Source organism: Xenopus tropicalis, chromosome 7 (genome assembly GCF_000004195.4).
Source record: "Xenopus tropicalis strain Nigerian chromosome 7, UCB_Xtro_10.0, whole genome shotgun sequence".
NCBI lineage: Eukaryota > Metazoa > Chordata > Amphibia > Anura > Pipidae > Xenopus > Xenopus tropicalis.
This window is the reverse complement of record NC_030683.2, coordinates 124,589,998-124,610,174: the sequence shown is the minus strand read 5'-3', so window position 1 is coordinate 124,610,174 and position 20,177 is coordinate 124,589,998. Positions and strand designations below refer to the sequence as shown.

The window sequence follows — 20,177 nt, the reverse complement described above, 5'->3', positions numbered from 1 at the left end:
CTATTCTATTGATACCGGTACATTTATACTCCACCCTAACAGGTCATCATGTTATCCTGCAGCCCTAGTAAGGGAAAATGAATTGCCAGAGCCTATCCCTATACTGTAGCGAGGGTAAGAATGGGATCAAACAACAGCCCCCTGAATTGAACCAACTGAACCCGACACAAGTTTTTTCATTGATGGAAACGTGTCACTATCCCCATAATGCGGAGTGATGTTTCCGCGGATCAAGGAGAAAACACGGAAAGGTCAGTAGCACAGAGGCTTCATTTTATAACTCAAGAGAAAATCCAGAATGATATTTAGGCGGATCTGAGTTAATGCACATAGTGTTGTTATTATAGCAGCGACTGAATGCTTCAGCGCGGCACAAGCCTGAGTGCTTTGCATACTGCCATTTAATGGATGTATTTGCTGCGCCACGTTCCCTTTATCACTGAATGACAGACTGAAGGGTGAATAACAAAGAGCCTGAAGAGAATACAAAGCCGTAGAAAAACCGCAAGAAAAAGCTCAACTCAACAATCTGTCAGCTTTTGCGGTTGCTAGGGACACTGAGTCTGGTTACCAAGAAGGCATTCAGATGTTGCATATTTAAGTTTACATTAATATCCATTTTTCAACCTAACAATAACTAATCTAAACAATAGGATTATTAAGCTCTTTAGAAGTAAGGGGGAAGTGGAAAGAATGGCTATTTCATTAATAAAGGGAATTATAATAAAGGATATCTGCCCCAAACTCAGCAATACCATAAGGCCATTTTATGAATTTATGGGATGGGAGGGGGGTGCCTACAAAGCTGCCAATAAAGCACAGGGCCAAGAGGTACTGGCACCAATAGTCCCCACTCACTACAACTTGTCACTGCCCAGCCAGCCAAGGTTGGACTGGGCCCAGACCCGACCCTTGCTGGCGCTCCCCCTGTCCAACCATTCTTCCCCTGACACTTTAAACTTACAAGCACTCAAGGGAGGACATCAGGTGGGGGACCCTGCGGGGGGTTAGGGGGGCCCCTGTGTGGCGGGGGCACTTGCAGGGGTGAGAGCCCCGGTGGGCCTTGCACCCCCAGTCCAACCCTGCAGCCTCCTAGTGGCAAAACTACTGGAACATGGGCCCTGGTTGGAAAACGGAACTGCCCCCCCCCCCCCAGGTCTGGCCCCCTTCCGAAAGATGTGCTGTGCGCTCTGTTACGCCATTGGCTTGCCCAGTGAAGCAGGGTTGCACCCATCCAACACCTGGGCACCATTGGATCCCCAGTGGACACGTGCACACAGGAACCCCTTACAGACCCATAAATGATCATGTCCCAACGGCATCCCAATCATTTACCCCACTACACGTTCTCACAATAACAGCAGGGCCTTATTTACCACTCAAGGCCTAGGGAGGCAAATTTAGGGGGACGGCCTTCGGATGCCTATATGGTAAATAAAACTTTTGTCAATAAAATAAGTGCCTTCCCCTGCTGCTGGATATTTTCCTATCAAATATGGCAGCTCAGTGATAAGCGAGCAGAAGTGATGCCACTGCCAGTGACGTAATTTCACACCTGCCTGGGGCAACGCCGGATCTGAATACGCTTCTGCATAACCACACCCCCATTTATCAATGATACAAAACAGCGCAGCCAATCAGCTAAAAAGATTGAGCACTCAGATAAAAAGGAACATTTTTCTTTTCTATATATATATAGTTGATTTGAGGTGGAATTCATGATTAACAAGGGTTTTTATTTTTAACTTTGTTCTTTCCCTTTATTGTGTCTCACTGCCTGCAGATCAATACGGCACTTAGCAACCGGAGAAAGTAGATTCCTACAAGGACAGATCATGGTGAGACCACGTGGCCCCTTTGTTTGGGGCCCAGCAGCCGGGAGATTACAGAGGAACAGGCCATTGTGCCGGCGCCGGGGAGAGGGATCGGTTTGTGACTTGTGTAAGTGACTGTGCTGGGGCCGCTGATACGCGCAGGCTTTTCATTTTAATTACCCCTGATGATTGCTCCGCCGACGGAGCCAAAATAAGTGCAGCCTACGGAAAGCGCCATTAAATCTCCGCTGTGACAGAACAAAGTCCTGCCTGAGTAAGAGGCGATTACAGTAACACCGTGATGGAGGAGTAATATACAGGCTTCACAGGAGTGTGCGGAGGGAAGATGGTGAAGGAGGGCCCATGAAACAAGTGACTAAAGGGAAACTACACCCCTAGAATGAATACGTAACCAACAGACAGTTTATATTATATTAAGTGGCCTATTAAAGAATCTCCCCAAACTGGAATATATCTATCAGTAAATATTGCCCTTTTACATCCTTTCCCTTGAGCCGCCATTTAGTGATGGGCTGTGTGCTCCCTCAGAGATCAGCTGACAGGAAGTGATGCAGCTCTGACTGTAACAGGAAGTAGTGTGGGAGCAAAAGGCAATGACTTAGCCTTTCCTTCCCCTTTAAGGTTGAACTTGCTGGATGTTTGTCTTTTTTGCCAACATTACTTACTATGTTACTATGTAAATGGGAGGTTTTATGACTTATACAGAGCAATAAAGAGAAAAAGCAAAATGACAGGGTGGATGGAAGGTCCAGAAGAAGGAAAGTTTAGGGACTGCTGATAGTGGAACTAAGGGAACAATGGGAATGTAGTGCGAAAGGAATAATTACACTCAGCGGGTTACAAATTTGAAGTCAGCAGTGTAATGGAAAGTTAGTTATGGAAGAAGAGAGAGGGAGTAGAAGAACAAGAAATAAACATGGGGAAGGAATGTATGGAAGCAGGAAGGGGACAAAAGGGAGAGGAATCCAAAAGAAAGAAATAAGAATGAAAGGAACATGTAGAAAACAAGGAATAATAGAAAGAAGAAAGATGGAGAGATGCACAGTATTGAAAGAAGGGACAAGAAAGGAAAGAAAGAAAGAAAGAAAGAAAGAAGATAGAGAAAAGGAAGTAGGAAATTCAGGTGGAAGGAGGGATGGGAAAGTAAAGGGAAGTAAAGAAAAGAAGTATTAGGTTGGGGTTAAAAATAGCTAACAATTCTATGACGCATGTAACAAGAAATAACAGAAGGAAGGAAAGGAAGGCAACAGAAAGGAAGGAAGGAATTGAAACTGATATAAATGGAAAATGATGTATTAATAAGAAGATAGGATCAAGATGAACCAAGAGAAGAGATGTGAGCAGTTGGACTGGATGAAACAATGATTTATATACAATGAGAATATATATAACCCTCTATATAATTCTCCCCCCCCCCCCCCACATCTAGTAATAGTAATTCTATATAACCCCCACTCCCATACATACTGTACTTCTATATAACCCCCACTCCCATACACACATTGTACTTATATATAACCCCCACTCCCATACACACATTGTACTTCTATATAACCCCCACTCCCATACATACTGTACTTCTATATAACCCCCACTCCCATACACACATTGTACTTCTATATAACCCCCAGTCCCATACACACATTGTACTTCTATATAATCCCCACTCTCATACACATATTGTACTTCTATATAACCCCCACTCCCATACACACATTGTTCTTCTATATAACCCCCACTCCCACATCCCAGTTCTCCTGACTGTATACCACATGTTCCCATTCACAGGCTGCCCCCCCCAGGTGATACAGGCGCTTCCCATTCATATCTCAGATGCTGCTGCCCCTCCGCTCTCCCTGCTGCTCCTCGCTGCTTCCCCCCTCCAGCTCTCTCTTCTTTCTCTTACAGAAGGAAATATTCCTGCCTTTCCGTTGTCTGATCCCAAATCCTTCATTTAGAATTCCCTGTGCCCTCCCATTTCCCAGCATAAGTCTGTATTTGCCTCCATCCCTCCCTCTCCTGACCTGCTCTCCTTCTCTGCTGCCTGCGATCCCCAGTGCCACTCCGGCTCCTCTCTGCTCCCCGATGGGATCTCCCCTCTCAGCCCCCCCTCTTGCATCCTTAAAACCCAACTGTGCATTTCCCTCCCATTCCTTCCTCTCCTGCCCAGTAAGAAGCATTGATCTGCAGCTCTCGCAGCTCCCAGTCCCTTCCTCTGCCTCCTCCCTGGCTCTGGGTAGCAGCATCCCTCCTGGCCAAGCATCACTTTGGGCTTCTTACACTTGGACTACCTCTGCCAGCCTCCCTCCCTGCTCTGTGCCAGCTCTGACCATGCAAACCCTGCTGTGGCCCCACAACCATCCCTGCATGTAGCATCTAAAGGTAAGTGGGCATGTCAGCCGGGGCTGCCAACTTGCTTAATCCTTCAACCTGCACCTACTACCTACATTCCAGCTGGGCACACATGCTGGGTGGGCTGGAACAGTTTCTTATTTCTATGATATGTCTCTATTTAATAGGGAACATCTCTTAGTTGTGGTAGGGGATGTGATGGCAGGTTTCTAAGGGGTTAATCCCATTGATAGATATGATTCACGTGTGGCGAGAACTTCATTCTCTTGGTGTTCTTTCCGGAGCGCTTGTGCTGGGAACTGAACTAGTGGAAAGGTGCTGGATTTAAAGGGAATATAACCCCAAATTAGCAGAGAAATGACAGATAACTAAGTGCAATATACATTCATTATAAGTTTTAGTTTGTAAATATAATTGCCATTGAAAGTGCTTTCCCCTCCTACTCTCTGCCATGTTGGTTATGGCTTGACTGACTTTAGGACGATGAGGCAGAAGCCAGCTGATTACCAGACCTGTAAGCACACAGACGAGCCTGACTTCCATTACATTCTTTCAAGAGTCAGAATCAGCAGGGACAGATAGATATTATTATTTTATTATAAACATTTATTTATAAAGCACCAACATATTCTGCAGCGCTGTACAATAAGTTACTGTTCTTAATAACATTTATACATAACTTTAAAACCGTTGAAAATGTGTACTGGGAAAAAGTTGCTTGTTTCATCAGGCAAAATGTTATTTTGGGGTTCATACCCCCCATTTAAGAATAGTTTTTTTCCTTTTCTGCTAAATTCATTGTGACTGTTGTTTAGATACTTGGCATGTACAACATCATAAGTGACCTGCCAGAAGTATCAGTGACTTCATAGCCGCATTTCCAGGCAGCATTTGGCCAATGATCTTGATATGTGTTTTTTTTCTTGTTGCGCCCAGTAGCCCAGTTGCCCAGTTGCCCAGTAGCACAGTTGTCCAGTAGCACAGTAGCCCAGTAGCACAGTTGCCCAGTAGACCAGTTACCCAGTAGCCCAGTTGCCCAGTAGCACAGTTGCCCAGTAGCACAGTAGCACAGTAGCCCAGTAGCACAGTAGCCCAGTTGCCCAGTAGCACAGTAGCACAGTAGCACAGTAGCACAGTAGCCCAGTTGCCCAGTAGCACAGTAGCACAGTAGCACAGTAGCCCAGTAGCACAGTAGCCCAGTTGCCCAGTAGCACAGTAGCACAGTAGCACAGTAGCCCAGTTGCCCAGTAGCACAGTAGCACAGTAGCACAGTAGCCCAGTTGCCCAGTAGCACAGTTGCCCAGTAGCACAGTAGCACAGTAGCCCAGTAGCACAGTAGCCCAGTTGCCCAGTAGCACAGTAGCACAGTAGCACAGTAGCCCAGTAGCACAGTAGCCCAGTTGCCCAGTAGCACAGTAGCACAGTAGCACAGTAGCCCAGTAGCACAGTTGCCCAGTAGCACAATAGCCCAGTAGCACAGTTGTCCAGTAGCACAGTTGCCCAGTTGCCCAGTAGCACAGTAGCCCAGTTGCCCAGTAGCACAGTAGCACAGTAGCCCAGTAGCACAGTTGCCCAGTAGCCCAGTAGCACAGTTGCCCAGTAGCACAGTAGCCCAGTAGCACAGTTGCCCAGTAGCACAGTAGCCCAGTTGCCCAGTAGCACAGTTGCCCAGTTGCCCAGTAGCCCAGTAGCACAGTAGCACAGTTGTCCAGTTGCCCAATAGCACAGTAGCCCAGTAGCACAGTAGCCCAGTAGCACAGTTGCCCAGTAGCACAGTTGCCCAGTAGCCCGGTTGCCCAGTAGCACAGTAGCCCAGTTGCCCAGTAGCACAGTTGTCCAGTAGCCCAGTTGCCCAGTAGCACAGTAGCCCAGTTGCCCAGTAGCACAGTTGTCCAGTAGCCCAGTTGCCCAGTAGCACAGTTGTCCAGTAGCCCAGTTGCCCAGTAGCCCAGTTGCCCAGTAGCACAGTTGCCCAGTAGCACAGTTGCCCAGTAGCACAGTTGCCCTTCTCTTAGAACCTGAATTATTGTATTTGTGCCAGAAGGCATCACTCCCTGCAATAGATTCCCATTGCCCTTGGCTCAATTCAGACGAGGGAACTTTTAAGACATGGCGACTATATCCTGCATGTATTGTTATTATTATTATTATTATTATTGTGTTTCATTGTTAAGAGGCTGATGATGAATGTTTGTCCAAGCTCTGATGATTGCCTGGCCTCGTGCCGATGACAGAGAAGTGTAATTATGATGTATGAGGCTTTATTGCAGTTCCTGTGGCGCTCGGGAGCTGGCTCGGCGGTGATTCGTCATTTGGTTCCATCTGTGACTGACTAATGTTAGCTTTGGTACCGGGAGAAGGGACATTTACTAACGAGCAATTCCGAGAGCGGAGCCCAACGCAACACGGACTGCGCCCTCGTTATAAAGTCAATGGCACGACTCTCGCTGCGCTTCATTGTGATTCCCTGATCCCCGAGTCTCTATTCATATTTGCGCTCCATATATTTATATAAATATACACAGGTATGGGATCCATTATCCAGAAACCCGTTTTCTGGAATTAGGCTATATCACATAGACTCCATTTTAATTAAATAATTAAAACTTTTTTTATTAATTTCCATTTTCTTTGTAATAATAAAACAGTACCTGTACTTGATCCCAACTAAGATATAATTACCCCTTATTGGGTTAATTTCATGTTTAAATGATTTTTTTGTAGATTTAAAGTGTAAAGATCCAAATTACGGAAAGATCCCTTATCTGGAAAACCCCAGGTCCTGAGCATTCTGAATAACAGGTCCCCTACCTGATGGTTAAATGCTGGACCATAATTACCATCCCGATACCTTGTCTACTAAAAAATAATTTAAACATTTGTTCTGCCCCCCATAAGGGGTAATTATATCTTAGTTGGGATCAAGTACAGGTACTGTTTTATTATTACAGAGAAAAGGGAATCATTTAACCATGAAATAAACCCAATAGGGCTGTTCTGCCCCAATAAGGGGTAATTATATCTTAGTTGGGATCAAGTACAGGTACTGTTTTATTATTACAGAGAAAAGGGAATCATTTAACCATGAAATAAACCCAATAGGGCTGTTCTGCCCCCAATAAGGGGTAATTATATCTTAGTTGGGATCAAGTACAGGTACTGTTTTATTATTACAGAGAAAAGGGAATCATTTAACCATGAAATAAACCCAATAGGGCTGTTCTGCCCCCAATAAGGGGTAATTATATCTTAGTTGGGATCAAGTACAGGTACTGTTTTATTATTACAGAGAAAAGGGAATCATTTAACCATGAAATAACCCCAATAGGGCTGTTCTGCCCCCAATAAGGGGTAATTATATCTTAGTTGGGATCAAGTACAGGTACTGTTTTATTATTACAGAGAAAGGGAATCATTTAACCATTAAATAAACCCAATAGGGCTGTTCTGCCCCAATAAGGGGTAATTATATCTTAGTTGGGATCAAGTACTGGTACTGTTTTATTATTACAGAGAAAAGGGAATCATTTAACCATGAAATAAACCCAATAGGGCTGTTCTGCCCCCAATAAGGGGTAATTATATCTTAGTTGGGATCAAGTACAGGTACTGTTTTATTATTACAGAGAAAAGGGAATCATTTAACCATTAAATAAACCCAATAGGGCTGTTCTGCCCCAATAAGGGGTAATTATATCTTAGTTGGGATCAAGTACAGGTACTGTTTTATTATTACAGAGAAAAGGGAATCATTTAACCATGAAATAAACCCAATAGGACTGTTCTGCCCCAATAAGGGGTAATTATATCTTAGTTGGGATCAAGTACAGGTACTGTTTTATTATTACTAAGAAAAAAGAAATTATTTGAAAAATCTGAATTGTTTAATTAAAATTGTGTCTGTGAAAGATGGCCTTCCTGTAATTGGAGCTTTCTGAATAATAGGATTCTGGATAACGGATCCCATACCTATACATGGAATAGCAATCCTGCAGATGTGGCCATTGAGTAAAGACATAGCAAAACATAACAAAAGCCTTCTTGAGGGGAAGAGGGTGGCCTTACTGAAAAAGGAGGAGCTAATTCTAATGTGGGTGTGGTCAATTCAGCAACTGGTTGTTGAGGTTTGTGTTGTGAGCATCACAAAGGCTACAGGCTAAAGTGGGTGGCACACAGTTGAAAATAAGATGATCATTATGATGGGGCTGTATATATATATATATATATATTTATAAAACTGCAGCAGTTTGAAGATGGGAAATCAAGCAGCAAGGTTGTGGCAAAGCTGTGGGAAGTCCTTAACATTTAAAATGGCAGCTCGCATGAAATAGGTTAGGAAGTGTTGTACAGATTAAAATAAAAAGGTGTCATTTTGTCACTTTGAAAATGTGTTATAACTGTGCCTTTAATTAAATTATAAATACAAAGAGCTTCGAAGGTTATTTGCCCTTTAACCAGCTTGTGTACCAACGCTGTGCAGACATATTTTTCCCAGCATGCCATAGGTTAGCGGAAGAATTGTGTGGAGCTATTTGTGGTGCAGTCACAAGGGGTGTCACAGGTGGCACTTAGCTGGGCTCCCCCTTCCTTCCCATCTGTATCAAGAAGCCGCTCCTGGCACCCTCCCAAGGGAAGAGGAGTGAACAATATCCCGAGGCTGGCATGGTGTGCCCGGGCTCTCTGTGCCGCCGCTCAAACTGTCAGTCTGTCAGGGAACCTTTCCTTCCATTTACACATCCTTTCCGCAAAGCTCTATGGTTTTTGGGGGCCCTGCAGGGGGGGAAATAAACTGCACTCAACCCATTACTGCAAGTGACGTCCATAGTTGGCATAGCAGCCGGTGCAATTATTGGCACACATTGTAATCCAAGGTTAGAAGGATATATATATTTCATGCACAAAATGAATTATTTCCTGAATGAATTATAACAGAATAAGCCATAAACTGCCCCATCAGCCAATGAATGGGCAGAGTTCTGCCTTTTGCTCCCACACTACTTCCTGTTACAGTTAGAGCTGCATTATTTCCTGTCAGCTGATCTCTGAGGGAGCACACAGCCCATCACTAAATGGCGGCTCAAGGGAAAGGATGTAAAAGGGCAATATTTACTGATATATATATTCCAGTTTGAGATTCTTTAATAGGTCACTTAGATAATATAAACTGTCTGTTGGTTCATTCTGGGGTATAGTTTCCCTTTAACTGGAAATCCCAGGTATTAACAGGAAACAGGGCCATACTGGGCCGCCGGGAAACCGGGAAAATACCCAGTGGGCCCCGGCCCTAGTGGGCCCCAGCAGCCCAAACCCGACCCTGTTGCTGCTTCTCCTGGCCAGCGATGTCCACCCCTGATGCATTTCACATAGTCGCATTAAGGGGAGGATGCTGGGCAGGGGCCCCTGGGGGGGGGGGGAGGGTTAGGTGTGCGCCCCTGCAGGGGATTCGTCGGTGGAGGTATATTGGGGGGGCAGTAGCCTCGGTAGGCCCTTTACCCCCCCAGTCCGACCCTGACAGGAAAGGTACTAGGGACTTTATTGCATTGGCCCCTTGCAGTGCTGGGTTGTCTCCCAACATGGGTGCTGTATGCAAGGAGAACCCCATTGGGCCCTGATCCTGGTCCATTATAGAGAGCCAGTAGTAGTACCTACTACCTATGAACTGGGTGTTACCCGCTGCAAATGCTTTTAATACTAACTACATTGATCCATAATCAATTCATGGGCTTCATGGCTACATAGATATCTGTGCAGCCTGCAGCATTTCTAATTCCCATATAGCCTGCATTAAAGGCCGCTCTGCATATAAATGACTTGTTTTACGAGAGCTGAAGGGAAAGGCTGGGGTTGCAGACAGGTACTAATCATAAAATGGAAGTCTAGGTAAATCTTTACTGGCAGCCAGCAGAGCTATCAGATGATGTGTTGCCTTGAACAACTGTTTTACTGCTGTTTAATCACTGGCGCTCACATCCGACTGAGTATTGCCCCATGCATCATCATAATTACCAGGTTCAAGATTCCGTGTCGTGCAAATGCTGAACTGTTTGCCCAGTGTCTGTCTCGCTGCGCTGGCTGCAGGTAAAACAGTTCATGGCACTTTATCCTTGTTGTGTCTGGCTGGGGGTTACACTGTTCAGAGTGCTGTAATTTGCTATTAATTATAAGGCTGGCTGGGATAAGTACATAGGGGGTAATCTAAGAAAAGGCAATATGGTTGCTAAGGAGCAGTAACCCATAGCAACCAATCACAGTTAGGTTGAAAAAAGTCACACGTCCATCAAGTTTAACTTTTTACGCCTATATATAACCTGCCTAACTACTAGTTGATCCAGAGGAAGGCAAAAAACCCCATTTGAAGTCTCTCTAATTTGCCGCAAATTACAAATAAAGGCAAAGGAGTGGTAATTCCCAGAACTTATCTATGTGCTATCGCCCTGATTCCAACACAACAGGAGGAGATAGGGCAGGCAGCCTGGAACCAAGAGAAAGGCTTAAGCTATGAGCTGAGGCAGTGTTAACTATGTGAAAGCAAGCTGCAGGCAAATACGCCTTTTATTATTACCATTAGAAATCTACAAAGGGAAATAGAAAAAAATATATCCTAGGGTATCAATTGCCCCAATAACCTCACAGGGCAACACAAAGCGAGTAAATGGGGAAAAAATGGAAATAAAGAGCTGAGACCATGCAGAGCACAGATAGCAGAGGGAATGAATGCGGCCGGCAGCCAACAGAAGGAGCGATGCCTCTCCCTTATCTCAGGGATACACGCGGGTGTATTTGCTGGGGAACCATTCAGTAATATTGGACTTGGTTATGGGTTTGTTGTGCTACCGTTCTGCGCTCAGTGAGGAAATCATCTTACAGAAAGGGATGAATCACTGCTTTATCCGACTCTCACCGGCAAGGGAAGAATCTTATTCACACTGTAGCAGCTCATTCCCATTGTAGGTGCGGAACCAGCTCAATCTGGAGGGATATTGGACCTTCCTGGCAGTGACTTGGGTCAAAAGATCATTGTGGTGTAAAAAAGAATCTTGGCCAAAGAAAATATTGGCCCCAGAGTAAAGCAGACATTCTGGGGACCCATAAATGATATATAAAATACCACTGCCAAACCTATGGCCTTTATTAAGAACTGTAGTTGCACTGACAGCCCCAGTCCCTTCCCAGAGGCTATTATCCCCCCACTGCTACTATAGGCACCATCTCTCCCTACTATACCTGCTATCCCACAGCCCCAGTCCCTTCCCAGAGGCTATTATCCCCCCACTGCTACTATAGGCACCATCTCTCCCTACTATACCTGCTATCCCACAGCCCCAGTCCCTTCCCAGAGGCTATTATCCCCCCACTGCTACTATAGGCACCATCTCTCCCTACTATACCTGCTATCCCACAGCCCCAGTCCCTTCCCAGAGGCTATTATCCCCCCACTGCTACTATAGGCACCATCTCTCCCTACTATACCTGCTATCCCACAGCCCCAGTCCCTTCCCAGAGGCTATTATCCCACTGCTACTATAGGCACCATCTCTCCCTACTATACCTGCTATCCCACAGCCCCAGTCCCTTCCCAGTATAATCCCATTACACAGTACCACAAGGAATCTTTCTTATATAATACAGGAAAGTAATGAGGCATCAGCTGCAGGTGGGTAAATTAGCTGTGAATTGAAGAACCTATCTATTCTAAATGAAAGTGAGATGAGTTTCAGCGCCAAGCACATGCAAATGACTGGAAATCCCAATGTAAATTCATTCTTACTGACTCATAATTTGATTTGAATTCCATGAATCATAATTGTATATTTCAAATGTGCCTCTAGCAACGAGGTCTCTGACAAAGGAAGGAAAGCTCAGCCTGACATCAAGGATGAGACCCAGAGGATTCTGAGGGATGCCAGGCGTATAGGAACGTTAGTACAGAGACAAACACACAAGACTAGAAAGATGAGTGAGGCACACAGATTAAACTATCCTATCTCTGATAGTATCTGACTCATAACCTGCAACATGCAGCATTGAACTTCCTCTGAATTGTGACATCATTATATTCCTTAATATGCCCAGTGATGTAATAATGAGGCCATCATTCCTAATGATAAATACACATAGGGAGTCCTTGGAACTTCCCCGGAATTGTGACATCACTATATTCCTGAATAAGCCCAAGGCCATGTTTCCTAATGATAAATACACATAGAGAGTCCTTGGAACTTCCCCTGAATTGTGACATCACTATATTCCTGAATATGCCCAGGCCATGTTTCCTAATGATAAATACACATAGAGAGTCCTTGGAACTTCCTCTGAATTGTGACATCACTATATTCCTGAACATACTCAGGGCCATCATTCCTAATGATAAATACATATTACACAGGGAGTCCTTTGGAACTTCCCCTAAATTGTGACATCACTATATTCCTGAATATATATATGGTCCATGTTTCCTAATGATAAATACGTATTACAGGGGGGATCAATTGGAACTTCCCCTGAATTCTGACATCACTATATTCCTGAATATATATATGGTCCATGTTTCCTAATGATAAATACATATTACACAGGGAGTCCTTTGGAACTTCCCCTAAATTGTGACATCACTATATTCCTGAATATGCCCAAGGCCATGTTTCCTAATGATAAATACATATTACACAGGGAGTCCCTTGGAACATCCCCTGAATTGTGACATCACTTTATTCCTGAATATATATATGGTCCATGTTTCCTAATGATAAATACGTATTACAGGGGGATCAATTGGAACTTCCCCTGAATTGTGACATCACTATATTCCTGAACATACCCAGGGCCATCATTCCTAATGATAAATACACATAGGGAGTCCTTTGGAACTTCCCCTGAATTGTGACATCACTATATTCCTGAACATACCCAGGGCCATCATTCCTAATGATAAATACACATAAGGAGTCCTTTGGAACTTCCCCTGAATTGTGACATCACTATATTCCCGAACATACCCAGGGCCATCATTCCTAATGATAAATACACATAAGGAGTCCTTTGGAACTTCCCCTGAATTGTGACATCACTATATTCCTGAATATGCCCGGGCCATGTTCCCTAATGAAAAATACACATAGGGAGTCCTTTAGTTGAAGTTTAACCAAGAGTTAGAAGCGTAAGTGTTGGCACCACGGGAGGATTTAGGAATCTGAAGGATAATCTTATTAGATGTTAGATTTATGAGCGCTACGGGGTGAGATCGATACTGACAAGGAATAAAAGGAATTTGTAATAAAGGAAACCAGCAAGCGCTGAAAATAAACACAGTGTTTAGAAACTGCTAACCCACAAACACAAATGATTCTTCCATTATTGATTGGCTCTTGGACCCAGTCCTGCATGGGAGGAGGAGAGCATAGGCCTAAGGTTACTTGACTGACGATCCATAGTTATTTCTACATAAACCTTTTCTACAAGCATGAAACTCATATAAATAGACGATGATGGGGAGAAAGCATTTATAGCGATACTAATAGTGACATTTCTCTTGACAAAGCATCTGTTGTTTGTATCTTTATTCACAAAGAGCTTAGATTTAGAATTCAGCTTTATAGATATAATAGGAAGGCACATTCCAACCAGTGAGCAGGGACTTGATCCCACTATAGTCTGCTGTATAGAAATGTACTCAATGGCTGCTAAATCTCATATAAGGGCAATAGGTTGCTGCCAAGTGTCACCTTCTGTTGGCCCACTCTGTGGGTGGGATAAGTGACAGTGGATTTATTATTATTATATGAATAAGGGGACTACACACAGTGTTGAGATACAAGTAGGTTCCTGCTACGTAGAGTTTACCATTTTGGGCAGAAAGATCTATGCCCAGTTTGGACCACATCCATGGCCCAAGGTAGTCCTTGGCCAATGACATTTTTCATCCTGCCGAATTTGAATAAGGCTGGACCAGATATTAATTGGAGAAGCCATATTGTTCCCAGTCCCTACATAGGTCGTTAGGCAGTCAAGAAAGGAGGACTTGGAAGCCAGGGTTTGCTTGTGTATGGTAGGAAGTCCAGGCTGCAAGATCAATACCTGAACATGCACCAATCAATAAGGAACTAATGAAGACATGTTTTTAGTCACATGAATGGGCCACCCGGCTGTTGAGTTTGGAACCATTGTACTGCTAATCTGTAAGGCTATGGGCCTGCTACATATAAGGCAAACCTGGGACCCATCAGAAGGGATAATGGGATAATGGAGTCCAAGGAATACACCCCAGAAGGTATCAAAGTAATGATTTTACAGTGGGTTTGTACAAAGCTCCTAATGCATTTCCTGACTTTCTTAGGTACCTCCAGAGGGAAACAACCTCTACCCCCAGTAGGTACATAGGCAAAGCTTTTCCTAAAGAATCACAAAGGGCAAATCAGTCTATTCCAGTAGTCTCCATGGAACCTCAGTGTCACAGATTGGCACTAACTTGGGTCATTCCTGGCACAATGTCCAGGATGGTAGTTTATCTTGGTACATTAGCTACTTTGGAAGCAATCAGAGAAGGAAGCCCCCTCCCAGATCCCCTGTGCAATCTCACAGTCTTGGAAGCCCTGTGGCAACAAAGACTCTTTAATGCTTTCATTATTGGTGGTTACCAAGTTCGGTCTCATCTTTGCCCCTCTCCTATTGCTCCTTTACTGCTCAACAAGCAAAACCAGTCCCAAGTCAGTTAGGTCTACTCTATGAAAGCCAATAAACCTGAGAATTCACCCAAGAATGCACCCCTCCCAATCACTGCCCCTACCCCTACCCCTGCCCTGAACCCTTTGCCCCCAATAAAGATAGCCTTGGCCCCTATGATCTGCACATTGTGCCTGTAGTTCTTTAATGAATCCGCTTCTCTGTGATTTTAAAGAACAAGTACTCCTGCGTGGCGAGATTGTTCCCCTCGGAGCCATTCAGCCAAGGGCCGGTTGCAACTGTCGTATTACTCTGAGGTTTTTCCAGGCAAAACCCTGACTAACCACATGCAGTCTCAGGAGTCCAAAGCTGATACATAATTCAGGAACGTTTATACCTGATAAAAGAGTCTGAGTCTCAAGAACGTCAATGAGCCAATTAGCAAATGTGTCATCATTTCAATGCGCTGCTCTTTGGCTAAGGGTGATGGCTAGTGGCACCGGGCGCTAAGGAGTCAGGATAAACAGTTGTTGGAAAATCAATGACATTTTATTATCCCAGTCACTAAAACCTGGCTGCGTGGTGAGGGTCAGGCTTAAAGGGGAACTAAAGCTCAAAAAAACCCTATGGCAGACGGCTGCTTTCTACACCTTGTGCCACAACCAAGACAGATGTGCCCTAGAGTAAGTGCTCTAGATACTAGCTCTAGTACAGGGTCGGACTGGGCCTGCAGGGCACCGGGAAAAAAATGTTGGGCCCCCGTGGCCCCAGCAGACCCAGGCCTGCTCCCTCACTAACTGCAAGCTCCAATGCATCTCCCCCCATTGTGGCCACAAGAAGGAAGTGTGTTATGTGGTGGGAAGTTGCAATGGGGGCACCCAGCGGCAGTCCCCGTGGGCCCCAGACACCCCAGTCAGCTTTGAAGAAGGATCTAACTAAATGACCTCTATTACCATATTATGGATTTCTGTACCAGCCCAAGGCACCCACAGCCCTTTAGCAGGGAAGATCTGTGCCCCCAAAGATGCCCCAGTAGCCCCCCATCTTCTTTTCTGCTGATTCACTGCCCATACTCTGTGCTGCTGGCACTTACCTGAGCTTAGAGGCCCACTCACTATATACTGTATATATACACTATAACTGTCACAGTATAACCTGAGCTTAGGGACCCACTCACTATATACTGTATATATACACTATAACTGTCACAGTATAACCTGAGCTTAGGGACCCACTCACTATATACTGTATATATACACTATAACTGTCACAGTATAACCTGAGCTTAGGGGCCCACTCACTATATACTGTATATATACACTATAACTGTCACAGTATAACCTGAGCTTAGGGACCCACTCACTATATACTGTATATATACACTATAACTGTCACAGTATAACCTGAGCTTAGGGACCCACTCACTATATACTGTATATATACACTATAACTGTCACAGTATAACCTGAGCTTAGGGGCCCACTCACTATATACTGTATATATACACTATAACTGTCACAGTATAACCTGAGCTTAGGGGCCCACTCACTATATACTGTATATATACAATATAAATGTCACAGTATAACCTGAGCTTAGGGACCCACTCACTATATACTGTATATATACACTATAACTGTCACAGTATAACCTGAGCTTAGGGGCCCACTCACTATATACTGTATATATACACTATAAATGTCACAGTATAACCTGAGCTTAGGGACCCACTCACTATATACTGTATATATACACTATAAATGTCCAGTATAACCTGAGCTTAGGGGCCCACTCACTATATACTGTATATATACACTATAAATGTCACAGTATAACCTGAGCTTAGGGACCCACTCACTATATACTGTATATATACACTATAAATGTCACAGTATAACCTGAGCTTAGGGGCCCACTCACTATATACTGTATATATACACTATAAATGTCACAGTATAACCTGAGCTTAGGGGCCCACTCACTATATACTGTATATATACACTATAACTGTCACAGTATAACCTGAGCTTAGGGGCCCACTCACTATATACTGTATATATACACTATAACTGTCACAGTATAACCTGAGCTTAGGGGCCCACTCACTATATACTGTATATATACACTATAACTGTCACAGTATAACCTGAGCTTAGGGACCCACTCACTATATACTGTATATATACAATATAACTGTCACAGTATAACCTGAGCTTAGGGACCCACTTACTATATACTGTATATATAGCACTGTATATATAGAATATAAATGTACAAGGCTAATTAGTAATAAATACAGGTTCACATTACACGGCATCACAAAAATCAGTGCAGTCTGCATTAAAATTAAATAATCAGCCTTGTAGCATTAACTTCTATGACAAATTGAACCTTATTTTCTTATTAAAACTTTCCCACACCCCCTAAGCTTTGCTTCTCAACAGCAGCCCAAAGCGTACTGGGCACGTGCAGTGCCACAGACACACAAACTATGGCCTAACAAGAGATGGGGAACTGCTGGGGGCATCTTTGAAGGCCTAGATCATTAGTGCTATAGGGCTGCTACAGTAAATTCAGTATTTGAAACAACAGAACAGCATTTCATTTTTAGGGTTTAGTTCTCCTTTAAAAGCTGCGAATGTTTTTACTTCTGGAATCTTCCCTGTCACCGTTCTGCAAACAAAAGATGTAAAGTGCAAGTGCCTTATGTCAGTTCTGGAGTTGATTTCAATCCATATGGCGCATCAGAATATAAATGAATAGGGGGGGGTGTTGTTTGTGTGCAACGACCTACATCTATTAGATGGCTTTTGCCTGACACTGGTGGTAGTGTTAGTTCCCCTTTAAACTGAATTCACCTTGCCTGTGCCTGGGAGAGGAGATGCCTGCTTTGGAGCATGATTGATGCACTGGCAGCTCCCTCCGCTCCTTTGAATAACTTGTATTGAATGTAAATGGGTCAATATCATGTGCTCGGAAAGGTTTCTCATTTGACAAATTGTATTTTGCCGACTCAAATCCCCATGCAGCGAATTCTCCTACCATATGTCACTTCTGATTGATCTGTCCCGGCTGCAGACGCCTTCCCCTTTAATACGGTGACAGTGATTGACATGCGGCCCGATGACTGCAGAAAAATGAGCGTCTCGACATGTTCTTTACCATATTTAAGTCGGTTCCCTTTCCCTGGGAAAACTGTTGCTTATGGCTGCGACTCCGGAAACAATGTAGCAGAAAGCAACTGATTAAGAGACCTGGAGGAGAACTGACCTGCTACATTGTTTCAAGAGTCAGAACCTTAGAACAGACAGGGACTCCTCCAGTTACATGGGAGTAGGAGAAACAGTAGGTTAGCTGAAAGCAGTTCTAATGTGTAGTGCTGGCTCCTTCTGAAAGCTCAGACTCAGGCACACTTTACTGCTGCGCTGCAAGTTGGAGTGATATCCCCCCCCTCACCCCCAACAGCCGATCAGCAGAACAATGGGAAGGGAGCAAGATAGCAGCTCCCAGTAGGTATCAGAATAGCACTCAATAGTAAGAAATCCAAGTCCGGCTTGGGACTCCTCCAGTTACATGGGAGTAGGAGAAACAATAGGTTAGCTGAAAGCAGTTCTAATGTGTAGCGCTGGCTGAAAGCTCAGACTCAGGCACAAGGCACTGAGATGGCGCCTACACACCAATATTACAGCTACAAATACATTTGTTGGTTCAAGAATAAAAGGTTAAATGGCAGAGGGAATTATTTACTGTGTAACAGTGTCATTTAGAAATAAAAGATACCCCATAAAAAAAATGATGAAGAAGAAACCAAAGAGAGGAAGCAGCAACAGATCAATTGCAGCACCGGGACCCCCCTGTATAATGACCCCCGTCTCTATGATCTGACAGACAATTGTACATCCAGCAAAGGGCACAGGTCAGAATTCCTCCTACAAATCCAAAGGAATAAACACCCATGTCCCTTGTTATCCCAACTTGCCAATCAATATTCCCCCCCCCCCCCATACAGTATATGTGACGGGGCCCCTGCAGTGCATATAATGATAATTAGCACTATAATAACGATGTTGTGCTGTCATTATAAATCCTTCCTGCCGTAAGCCCAGGAGATGGATGGGAAGATCAAGCACAAAGGCAACACTAACTCAGTCAAACCAATAGGCACTTTGCCTTGTGTTCAATAATCACAGCCAAACCTCAGAGCAGGGATCATAGAGCAGAGGGGGGACCGGTCCTGTTACTGGGGTTCTTTATAACATATTTCTTTTTCTATAGTAAAAGTGAACTGTTTCTTTACCCCAGTATAGCAGGTCAAGATGGTGACCGTAGGAAAAGAATAACAGTAGGGCAATAGGAAGACAGTAGGGCAACATGGTAACAGTAGGTCTATAGGAAGACAGTAGGGCAAAATGGGGTCATAAGGGCAAGATGGTACCAGTAGGGTATTAGGAAGACTGCATTGCAAGATGGAGATAGTATGGTATGATAAAGACAGTAGGGGAAGACACTCAGTAGAACAAAATGGCAGCAGCAGGGCAATATGGAAATGGACAAAATGGGGAATGTAGTGCAAGATGGCAACAGTTGGGCAATAGGAAGACAAGGCATGATGATGACAATAAGGCTATAGATAAACAATAGGATGAGATGGAGACACTAGAGCAAGATGGTGAGAGTAAGGCAATATGAAGACAATAAGGCAAGATGGAGACATTAGAGCAAGATGGAGACAGTAGGGCAAGATGGAGACAGAAGAACAAGATGGAGACAGTAGGACAAAATGGAGACAGTAGGGGAATGTAAAGACAGTAGGACAAGATGGAGACAGTAGGGGAATGTAAAGACAGTAGGGTAACATGAGTAGCAGCCAATAAGGAAGCAGGAGGACAAATGGAGTATGTATGGTAAGATGGCAAAAATAGAAGGACAGGGCAAGATAGTGACAATAACGCAACAGAAAAATATAAGGTAAGATGGAGACAGAAGGGCAGGATGGAGACAGTAGGGCAAAGGTGGAGACAGAAGGGGAAGACAATATGGAAGACAGTAGGGGAAGATAGAAGCAGCAGAACAATAGGGAAACCAAGACAAAATTAGGAGCGTATGTTAAGATGGCAACAGTCAGGCAATAGGAACATAGGGCAAGATGATGACAATAAGGCAACAGAAACTCAGTAGGGTGAGATGGAGACACCAGGGCAAAATGGTGACAGTAGAGAAACTAAATAGAGCAACTTTCAGTAGGGCAAGATGGTGTTAGCAGTGTTAAGATGGAGACACTGGGGCATAAAGGCGATAGTAGGGTAAGATTGGGACAGTAGGCAACAGTGG

At 44.1% G+C, this 20,177-nt stretch overlaps 1 protein-coding gene across 2 annotated transcripts in view; it reads left to right on the top strand.

Moving 5' to 3' along the window:
• The first annotated feature begins 3,677 nt into the window (after window positions 1-3,677).
• Window positions 3,678-20,177, top strand: part of kcnj9 (potassium inwardly rectifying channel subfamily J member 9) — a 72,722-nt gene continuing 56,222 nt past the window's right edge. The window contains exon 1 of one of the 2 annotated variants that reach the window (XM_031904770.1): window positions 3,678-4,217. The gene's annotated coding sequence lies outside the window, so the exon portion shown is untranslated. 2 annotated transcript variants of the gene reach the window in all.